Below are 10,143 nucleotides of genomic sequence, written 5' to 3' on the forward strand. Positions count from 1 at the left end.
CTCCTGTTAGTTCTGTGGCTTAAGCATTGGTCAGCTGAGTTGCCATGTAAAAAGCTATTGGCTGGTTTTCCCTTTTCATGAGTGAGTGAAAAACTTGTATAGCGCTATACATGCGAACTGAATCGCCTCAAGGCGATTGGTATCCATTTCCTACAATTTATTTTTTTGCCTTCAGAATAGGTGGTTTTCATGAGGAACAATTGTTTGGGGATGATTTGGATAAGTACATCCAAAAAATCGCAGGTGGTAAAAGTACCCTTCTTCCAGTTAAGAAGGAGTAGAAGGCCTACATTTAAACGGGCGGCTTCTCCAATTCCAGGGGCGAAAGCCTCCGCCGTCGGGTCCAAGAGGTAGAGTTCAGAACCAAGCTCAGGGCCAGTAAAAGCCCTGTGGGCAAAAGTCCCAGGGGCGCCCCCGCTTGATCGAGTGGTGGGAAGGCTTCTGCAATTCGCAGGAGCCTGGTGAGAAGAGATCCAGGACGAATGGGTCTTCTTCACAGTATCTCTAGGATACAAACTAGAGCTTCGAGAGTTCCCAAAGACCTAATGAAAAAAGGGTATTTTTTCTCAGGGTGTCTCAGGGTGTAATCATAGAGACCCCCTCAGAAGAGCAGGGTATGGGATTGTATTCAAATCTCTTCATGGTGCCAAAACTGAATGGAGATGTCAGACCCATTCTAGATCTCAAGGGTCTGAATCGGTTCCTAAACATCTGCTCTTTTCGCATGGAATCAATCAGGTCAGTAGTGTCCGCCCTGAGGGGAGGAGAACTTCTAGCGTCAATAGACATCAAGGATGCATATCTACATGTTCCAATTTTTCCCGCTCACCAGAGGTTCCTGCGGTTCACAGGTTTGGCTCTGCTTCTGGCAAGACTAATGACCCAGGGTATAGCGGTAATGGAGTACCTGGACAACCTGCTTCTTATAGATCAGTCCTTAACACGTTTAGACCAAAACGTGGTCAGCACGGTCATGTATCTGAAACATCTGGGTTGGATTCTCAACTTAGAGAAGTTGTCCTTACGACCAGTAAAAAGGCTGGAGTACTTGGGTCTGGTTATAGACACAGACCAAAAAATTGTGTTTTTACCTCAGGCAAAGGTTGGTGCTATAAGAGATCTGGTTCACGCGGTCAAGACAAAGAAGGGTCCTTCCAGCTGCCTTTGCATGAGGTTGTTAGGGAAGATAGTAGCTTCATTCAAAGCAGTTCCCTATGCCCAATTCCATTCAAGACTGTTACAAAGCAGTATCCTGTCTGCTTGGAACAAGGAAAGCCATGACTTGGATTGTCCAATGTACCTGGCTCCGAAGGTGCGCCAGAGTCTTAATTGGTGGTTGATAACCAAAAATTTGCAGGAGGGGGAAAACCTTCATACCAGTTGCCTGGAGAATTGTAATGACAAATGCCAGCCTCTTGGGCTGGGGAGCAGTCCTGGAAGAGAACACTATCCAAGGGAAGTGGTCAGAATCTGAGAAAGCCTTGCCTATTAACATTCTAGAGATTCGGGCAGCACGTCTGGCTCTAAGGACCTGGACGGGCAGATTCAGAATTGTACTGTCAGGTTTCAATCTGACAATGCCACAGCAGTGGCCTACATCAATCATCAAGGTGGCACCAGAAGTTGCGTGGCCCAGAAAGAGGTGAACCATATTCTGGCTTGGGCAGAAGAGCATGTGCCTTGCCTATCTGCAGTTTTCATTCTGGGAGTGGAGAATTGTCAGGTGGATTTTTTTGAGTTTTCAACAATTGTTCCTGGGAGAATGGTCTCTACATCCCGAAATTTTTCTGGCCATATGCCAGAAATGGGGTACCCTGGACATAGATCTATTGGCGTCCAGGTTCAACAAGAAGTTGGACAGCTTTGTGTCGAGGACAAGGGATCCACTCGCATACGGGATGGATGCATTAATGACTCCATAGGATCAGTTCTCACTGAATTATGCATTCCCCCCAGTTCAGCTGCTACTGCGGCTTCTACGCAGGATCAAGGAGGAATGCAAGCTGGTAAACCTAGTTGCCCCGGCAAGGCCCAGAAGATCCTGGTATGCAGAGATCGTAAGGGTGGCAGTAGGGGATCCTTGGACCCTTCCATCTCAGCCAGACTTGCTTTCGCAAGGGCCAGTGTTCCATCCTGCCGTACAAACATTAAATTTGACGGTTTGGCTATTAAAGCCCACCTTCTTCTTTTTTTTATTTTTTTATGAAATACTTTTTTATTGTTTCTCCATTCTCATAAATATTACACCATAATAAGGCCGCTGACGGAAAGGTTTCAGGGATTCTACTCCAATCTGTTTGTTGTCCCAAAAAAGGACGGGGTCCATCCAATCCTGGACCTCAAGGCCCTCAACACTTTTGTGAGAGTACGGAAGTTCAGGATGGAATCAGTTCGCTCTGTGGTCGCTGTACTCCATCCGGGGGATTTTCTGGCATCCTTGGACATCAAGAATGCATACTTGCATGTCCCCATATTTGCCAGGCGTCAGAGATTTCTGCGCTTTGCGGTCGCGGATGACCACTACCAATTTGTGGCTCTTCCTTTTGGCCTGGCATCGGCACCGAGGGTTTTCACCAAGGTGCTCGCCCCGATTCTGGCCTTACTGAGGCAGCGAGGAATCGCTATTGTGGGCTACTTGGACGACCTCCTGCTCAGAGCCGCTTCAGGCTCAGAATTAGAGGAGGCTGTGGCGATAGCCAGTCAGACTCTTCAAGAGTTTGGTTAGGTACTGAACCGCCAGAAGTCGGTGCCGACTCAGCGCTTGCAATAACTGGGCTTAATTTTGGACTCTTCAGAGGCAAGAGTTTTCGTCCCCTTGGAGAAGTTGCAGACTTCAGACTCCGGTGAAGCTGTTGGCATCCCACAGGTGGGCGACGCTGAGCTTCTGCATGCGAGTCCTGGGTCTCATGCTGGCCACCTTCGAGGCGGTACCGTATGCTCAATTCTACACTTGGGTCTTGCAGAAGGAGATCCTGTCCAAATGGGAAAAGTTTACGTTGTCCCTGGATTGTCAAATCCGGTTGAGTCAGCTAGTCAGGACTTCCTTGGTATGGTGGCTGAGGTCTCCGGCCCTTCAGTCTGGAAAATCGTTTCTTCCCTTTCATTGGACGGTGATCACGACGGACGCCAGCCTGACCGGCTGGGGAGGTGTCTGGGGCGTTCAGTCGACACAGGGTCAATGGAGACAGGAAGAATCCCGCCTGTCGATCAATGTGCTGGAACTTCGGGGCTATCAGACTGTGCCTCTCCACATGGTCACAGAGGCTTCAGGGACGTCCAGTCAGGATTCAGTCGGACAATGCCATGGTGGTGGCATATGTCAACCATCAAGGAGGAACCAGAAGCTCAGCTGCAGCATTGGAGGTCGCTCACATCCTTCGATGGGCAGAGCGAAGCGTGCCAGCTCTGTCGGCCTTATACATTCCAGGCGTAGAAAACTGGCAAGCAGACTACCTAAGTCGCCAGATGTTGGACCAAGGAGAATGGTCACTACACCCGAATGTGTTTCAGCTACTTTGCCAGAGATGGGGCACGCCAGACGTGGATCTCCTGGCTTCTCGACTCAATTGGAAGCACAATTAAGGGGCAGATTTCAGCCTTGGCTGTTTTCTTTCAACGACCCTTCGGCTCATCCACTGGTGAGAACGTTTGTGCAGGGGGTTCGACATGTGGCTCCTCCGGTTCGTCCACCACTACCCCAATGGGATTTGAATCTGGCGCTCTCGGCACTTCAGAAACCATGAGAGAGATTCCCCTTTTGACACTCTCTCAGAAGGTAGCCTTTCTGATGGCTATTACATCAGTCAGGAGGGTTTCTGAATTGGCGGCCTTGTCTTGCAAGTCCCCCTACTTGATCCTCCACAAGAATAAAGTGGTGCTACGCCCGCAGCCTTCCTTTCTTCCGAAGGTTGTTTCAGCCTTTCATCTTAATAAGAAAATAGTGCTTCCATCCCTGTGTCCTCGGCCGTCACATCCCAAAGAGGTTGCTCTACTTTCCTTGGATGTGGTTTGAGCTCTGCGAGTATATCTCTCTGCTACGGCTCCGTTTCGGAGGTCAGACTGACTGTGTCGGTGACTGGTCCAAAGAAATGCCTGGCAGGCATGTCGGCCACCATTTTTCGGTGCATCAGACAGATTGTGATTCAGGCTTATGCCCTACAGGGGCGGGTGCCTCCCTTTCCTGACGCGGTGCATTCAACCAGGGCAATAGGTGCTTCCTGGGCTTTCAGACATTAAGCGCCTGTCTCACAGGTATGTAAGGCGGCGACCTGGTCGTCCATTCACACCTTCACTATATTTTATAAGGTTGACGTGAGTGCATCTTCGGATGCTTACTTTGGCCGCAAAGTTTTTGCAGGCAGCTGTTTAAGGTTGCAACTCCTCCATTGAGCACTGTTTGTTTTCGGGTGGAAGTTGGTTTGTTTGCTGTGCCCACCACTCATTTTTTGACACTGCTTGGGGACGTCTCTAATGTCAAGAATTAATGGAGCTGTGTCCGTCCATGAACAAAAGAGAAAATAGGATTTTTGTACTCACTGTTAAAAAATCCCTTTCTCTGAAGTTCATGGACGGACACAGCACCCACCCCTCCTTTTTCGGTTTGTACTGCTTTTTGTCGAACTGAGCTACTGACTGCAGGGTGCGGGGTTATAGCCAGAGGGACTGCCCAGCTTTGCTGTGTTACATGATTTTTAACTGTTTAACATGTCTGCCTAGTCCTCTCTTGACGGAACATAACCCTAATGTCAAGAATTAATGGAGTTGTGTCCGTCCATTAACTTCAGAGAAAAGGATTTTATGGTGAGTACAAAAATCCTATTTTTTTTTTTGTGTCTCCCTCCCCTATTGCTTTGGTACAAAAACTGAGATACTCCCTGTATGGGAGAGGTTGTATAGAGAGGGACTTCCTGTCTTTGAGTTTGCCAGTGTACAATCACCTGAAGGTGGCGTATAACACACATAGTTATGACTATGGTGCTTTGTGTCCCGTGATGTCCTCCAAGAAAAGCATTTTTTACAGTTAAGCTGTTATAAAAATCCTATTTCCATCCAAAGTCTGCCAAAGAGACACCAGAATTTATCTAAAAAAAAAAACTCTAATCTTGTTCTGAGTGCACTAAAAAGGTGGCTTCATCATACAGACTGGCTCCCCAAGCTGTTGTTTACTAAATAAAGAAAGCTTTCAGAGAAAATCTATTTAAACATTTTTTTTTCTTTATGAATGTAAATTTTGTTGCAGCAAGTTCTATACACGGTACAGATGCGCCACTTTACAGCCAGACTAAGGGGCCCTCCAGGCCCTATATGTAAAGGAATGTTTCATTTTTATTTCTTTCACCTGCATATAAGCCTTCTGATTTTTCAAGTTCAGGTCCCATAGACTTCATTGGGGTTTGCCGTTTGGGTCCGAACGTTTGCCATGTTTGAGAGTTCTAGTGTGAACCGAACCAGGGGGATGTTTGTCTCATCTCTAATAACGTGTACACACGCCTGTTTTTCATGACGAGAAAACTGCCATTTTTTTTAGATTGGTTGTAAAAACCGGTCGTGTGTATGCTCCATAGCATTTTTCTCGACGAAAAAACTGCCTGCAAAAAAATTAGAACCTGCTCTATTTTTTCGCGTCGTTTTTCACGTCGTTCTTTTTCTCGTTGCAAAAATCGCTTGTGTGTATGTTTTTCCGAGGGGGAAAAAAAACATGCATGCTCAGAATCAAGTATGTAGCCCAAAAGCAGGCTACATTTGAAAGGAACTTCTCCTGTGTGTATACAAGGCAGGCTTGAGAGGAATCACGACTAATTACATCGAGAAAAACACATTTTTTTTTGCAGGACAGGAAAAACGAGAACACTGTAATCTGGTAAAATTAACCCCTGATCACTGGGGTACCGGAGATGGGGGGGTTTAATGGGAGCGTCTGACTGCTTTAGGGTCTAAGGCACACGCAAACACCCCCAAATTCGGATCTCGCAGCACAGTTATCTCACAAAATGAACCCATTCACTGATTGCATGCAAGCAGACTGGAGCTCCACTCTAGACTGGAAACGTGACAGGAAATGCAGATGTGACAGGAAACATGTGACCTCCACTTACTCAAGTTGTGTCTATTGGTAATTTATTACATTAAAGTTGATAAACAAAACAAAAAAAAAAACTTTGAGTGGAGGCCACATGTTTCTTGTTGAGAGTGAAGCTCCAATCTGCAGCCAGATACCCTTGCGAAATTAAAAAAATTCCTTACTTTCACTGCTAATAGTAAATTTGACAAATAGAGAGGGTAAATCTCCCTAGGAGGAGCACAGACAGCAATAAACAGTTATACTATAAACACTGGAAGCACTTGTTTTTTCCTCATATGATACTTTGAAACATTTTTCCTAAAGAATCTCTGATAAAGTTAGGTTATCATTTTGTCCAAATACCTAAGGCTGTGTTCACATATGCTGCAGCCGTGGCACACAGCAGGGGGTCCCTGCTCACAGATTTAGGTGAGAATCAGGTCCGCATTTTTGCCTGAATTTGCACCTTAATTAGAACCAGAGACACACAGGACCCTTTCCAAATGCCGACCGCGGCCGCTCCAGAGGTGTGAGAACTGGCTCCATTGTGAGCCGGTCACACTTTCCTGTCATTTGAACTGGATGCAGGGAAACCCACATCCAATTTGCATAAGTGTGAACCCAGCCTAAAGGCTTGTGTAAGTGGGTGTTGTCTTGCATTTTTTTTTTTTTTTTAAATATAAAGTTTATTTATGTTTCAAAACAAACAAAAATAGGACAACATTGGTACAATAATACAGATGAGTATTAAGTTATAAGTTATAAGTTGTATTAGCACCCATCATTCCAGAGTTCCGCCAGTAGTTGGATCCAATAGCAAACATAATATGCGACATGGGGGGGTCGGTCTGGGAAAGGTATGTATAACAGTAACAAGGTTAGGAGAAGAGATGGCCAATGGTAAAGAGGCAATTAAAACTTAAACCTGTCAGCTTATATAGGCCATTCCTAGACCCAGGGGCCAACAAATGGGAAAGAAGAAAGTTTCCAAACATTACTCAAGGGTTAACTGTCTTGCTTTAACCCATACGGCCCATTTTATCAAATTTCTTTGAGCAATTCCTTCCTAAATATGTCAATTTGTGGAGCGGTAGAGCTGCATTCACTGAAGATTTCCAAAGCTGCAGAGTAGGAGGTTGAGCTTGATTCCATTGGAGGATTGCCTTTCTAGCATAAAATGCTGTGTAGAAGACATTTGTTTTTTTCCTGAGAGGCCTCTATTGTGTCACAGATGCCCAACAGAAGAGGAATGTTGGGATGTGGGACCTTAATTTTCCCAAAAAGGTTAATATCATTGACCACCCCCTTCCAGAACTCCTGCAATCGGGGACAGGACCATACCACATGGACAAGGTCAGCATTATTCGAGCCACACTTAGGGCAGACCTCTGTTCTGGCGGGGTACATTTTTGCCAAATGTGCAGGAAAGTAGTAGGCTCGATGCAGAAATTTGAGTTGGGTGAATCTGTCATGTGCTGAAATCATTAGGGGGAAGATATTGTTGGATGCCTTCCTCCAAGTCATCATCTGTTATCCTGTTGCCAAAATGAAAACAACCGAGAGACCTTGGACATATCTAGGGTGGCCAATAGATTATAAAGGGTAGAGAGTGTGTTCCCACAATCGGAAAACCAAAGTACACTTTCCATATCAGACATCTCTAAAAGTATAGTGGGAGAAAAGCGTGGCTTACTTGAAGATATCTAAAAAACTTATGGTTTGTCAGATCATGACTCCTCTTAAGGTCATCATAAATGATCAATCGCCCTCAGAGACTATATCCCCCAAGGTCATAATCCCTTATCTAGCCCACTGACATTCCAGAATAAGATCCCTAGTGGAGCCGTATCATAGAAGGGCAGGAATAAATAGTGGGTAAGAAACAGTCCCCTAGACCCGGAGGGAGCTGTAAATTAAGTAACATAAGTAGAGGTCGACCGATATAGGTTTTTCTCTGGCCGATGCCGATATTGGGGCGGCCGATGGCCCATATATGATGCCGATTTTTGCGGCCAATATTTTAGGCCAATTTTTATTTTTTTGGCAGGTGCCACTGATTGACACTGGTGATTTGCACTGGCAGGTGGCACTGATTGGCACTGGCAGTTGTCACTGGTTGTCACTGGCACTGACAGGTGGCCCTGGTTGGCACTGGCAGGTGGCACTGATTGGCACTGGCAGGTGGTACTGATTGGGACTGGCAGGTTTTACACTGAGCTGATTTGTCAGTTTCACAGTTACACTATACGCAACTGAATGCAGAGAGAGACCAGCTGCGGAATTCAGCAGTGATGTCGGGGTGGGCGGGCCCTGCAGCTTTCAAACACCAGCCAATAATTAAGCTGCTTAAGAAAGTGGGCGGGGCCACATACATGTAGCGGCCTGTCCAGATCATATCAAACAGATGTGAGTAAAAAATGTAACGCTAAAGACAACCCAGGTCAAGTGTGTGCTCACCACAAAAGGTATATAAACATTAATAAAGTGATGAAATCAACAGTATATACAAACGAGGAATTCATACAAATTCCAAATGTAAATGCAAATCTAGTGGAAACAACTTCAATAGGATATCACTGTAATGGGCAACTCAACTAAATGTGGGCTTTAGCCCTACACACTGCGCATTTTTGATTTACTGCATGTGATCACTTTTTTTTACTTGTACGCATCTGCTATGATGTTTGTACTTTTTTACATTACAACTTTACATTTTTGATCTATGCTATGTGGAAGCCTTCTCTCTTTTTTCCCTTCATGATCACTGCTCCCACCATTGACTGGTGAGTGATTTGTGGATACCGTCTAATACGAGGCGTTCTCAGTTACGGTTCCTGGTTCCAGTACCCGTTGTCAGCTGGAAGAGTGTTGGAGCGTGTCTTCCTTACAGCCATCTGAGGAGATCGTAACCTGCAAACCATGTTTGCATCCCTGCCTGTATGATTCACTGCTGCTGGTGTGTGGGTCCACAACAACTCATGGTAAGAGTACCTACCCCTCCCCTGGGTGGTGGAAGCACAGTCCTGGATGTCGTCAAATTTCTGAATATTTGAATACCAACTTCTACAGCCTGTTATGATACAATAATATCTTTAACCTTACCAAAGACTCCCTTTGTGGACTATTTTTTTATTTTCCATTTATGTGGACTTATCACTTTTCAATATTATGTTTATTCGAATATTTATGCATACACGTACACTTTGGATATTACTTTAGATGCCCACATTTAGTTGAGTTGGTCGTTACAGTGATATCCTATTGAAGTTGTTTTCGTTAGATTTGCATTTACATCTGGAATTTGTATGAATTGCTCTTGCTTATATATACTGTTGATTTTATCACTTTATTAACGTTTATTATACCTTTAGTGGTAAGCACACACTTGTCCTAAACAGAGTTCCAGGACACATATGTCTTTAGCGCTATACTTTTTTTTTTTTACTCACAATTGGATAAATATACCTTCCAGGTGCAGAGCTCCAGTCACTCACGTCCGTTCAGGTCGCCATCTTGACCATGCCCCCCGTTGTCTTGTATTCTAAGAGTCCATCAAACGCCGCCACTGTGCCCATCAAATGCTCCCACTGTGCCCATCAAATGTTCCCACTGTGCCCATCAAATGTTCCCACTGTGCCCATCGAATGCTGTCACTGTGCCCCATCAAATGCTTCCACTGTGCCGCATCAAATGCTCCCATTGTGCCGCATCAAATGCTCCCATTGTGCCCCCCCGCCTGTCCGCCGGTGGTGAGAGATGTCCTCCGTGTATTCTCCCATCCTCCTCTACACCCGTCTTCTCATATGTTTGGACACCTGATAGGTGTAACAGATCCGAGCACCTGATTGGCGGAAAGGTGGTTTACTGTTAGCAAAGTGAATAGTCATTTGCTTGTCTAACACAGCTGGGTGAACTGCGAGCGCCATGCATGGTCCTCGCTGTTTACCTTTTTTGACGCCTATTGGAGTTATGGCTATGCCTATCTCCAGCACATTTTAGTCGACTAAAATGACCTAGATTTTAGTAAACTAAAACCTCCAGTACATTTTAGTCAACTGAAATAATTTGAGTTGACTAAAACT

Source organism: Rana temporaria, chromosome 1, assembly GCF_905171775.1.
Source record: "Rana temporaria chromosome 1, aRanTem1.1, whole genome shotgun sequence".
Classification (NCBI taxonomy): domain Eukaryota; kingdom Metazoa; phylum Chordata; class Amphibia; order Anura; family Ranidae; genus Rana; species Rana temporaria.